This window comes from Petaurus breviceps, unplaced genomic scaffold, assembly GCF_028583685.1.
Source record: "Petaurus breviceps papuanus isolate PSGF00001 unplaced genomic scaffold, PetGlider_PUasm1.0 185, whole genome shotgun sequence".
NCBI lineage: Eukaryota > Metazoa > Chordata > Mammalia > Diprotodontia > Petauridae > Petaurus > Petaurus breviceps.
The window spans coordinates 19285213-19286514 of NW_027185797.1; positions in this window are offsets into that span (position 1 = coordinate 19285213).

Consider the following 1302-nt stretch of genomic DNA (forward strand, 5'->3'; position numbering starts at 1 on the left):
GAAGGAGGGAGGGGAGAGAAAGGGAGAGAGGAGGGGGAGAGGGAGAGAGAGAGAAAGGAGAGAGAAAATGGAGAGGGAAAAGAGAAAAAGAGAAGGAAAAAGATGCATCTCTCTATAGCAAAATATTTGTCCATATGTACATATATATACTTACGTGTATATGTGCATTGTGAAACACATGCTCTTAGCAATAAAAAAACAAAGATTTTAAGTCAGCTGTTATTGTTATTTTTATTACTTAAACCACAGTTTTTTCAAATAAAATACAACCTTATTGCCAATAGGCATCTTCTTAACTGCTCAACTTGTTTGAAAAAATGATGATGAGATCTCAGAGATCCGGCAGGAGCCTAGATTTAGTTAGGAGGGAGCCTCAAAGTCCTCTGGTCCAACCTGGCTCCTTTTAGAAAAAAGCCAAGAAAGCTGAGGCCCCCATTAGTGCTCAAGGTCAGCGGTGTTCATCTGAGAGAGAGAGCTCCTGAAACACCTGTTCGCTTTTTGATGGCACATAGTTGGTGCCAAGAGGGCGTACCAATAAACAAACAATGAACTCCCACACCCTGTTGTGGCTTTATGCTTAGTTAATCTGTTATCATGGCCACAGATCTAAAATCCTGTGACAAAAGGCACAAGGGAGGACTGGATTTTCTTGGATGAGGGCCATTCTCATTTTATAGAACCTTAGTGGGTGTTCTTCTCCATCCTGGACATTTCACATCAAAAAAATGGACCTGACTGATGTCTTGGTTATAATGCCATCATCTCAGATAGCCAGCACAGCTTCATCCAATCAATTATGTGGAAATGGATTTGGGGAATCTAAAGATCTAATTGGGCCTTTAAAAGTTTGATTCACTTGATAATGATTTTTCCCTATTAAGTGAAAACGGAATGTAGTCAACATAATATTTGAAAAAGGTAGCAACCAAAGCTAAGATAATCATTGTCCAATCAGGCTCTTGCATGCCAATGGAAAGTTAAGTATCAATGATTTCTGGAACCCAGTGGAAAGGGGAGTGTAGCATGTGGCATCCAATACTATTATCTGCCCTGAATAATCTGGCTTTGAAAAAGGTTATTTTATACCTAACCACCAAATGATCCTCTGTGATTTAGTCCCCCCGAAATCGCATCTACACCTTACCAAACATCTCTATACTGCTTTTAAAGGCACATCAGCAGCTTTTGAATCATTCAATAGTAACCCACTTGGGCACAATTTATTTATCATCTTTGTCCTCCCCTCTTCTCTCTTCCCCTCTCCTCTCCTCTTCTTCTTTCCCCTCTCCTCTCCTCTCCTCT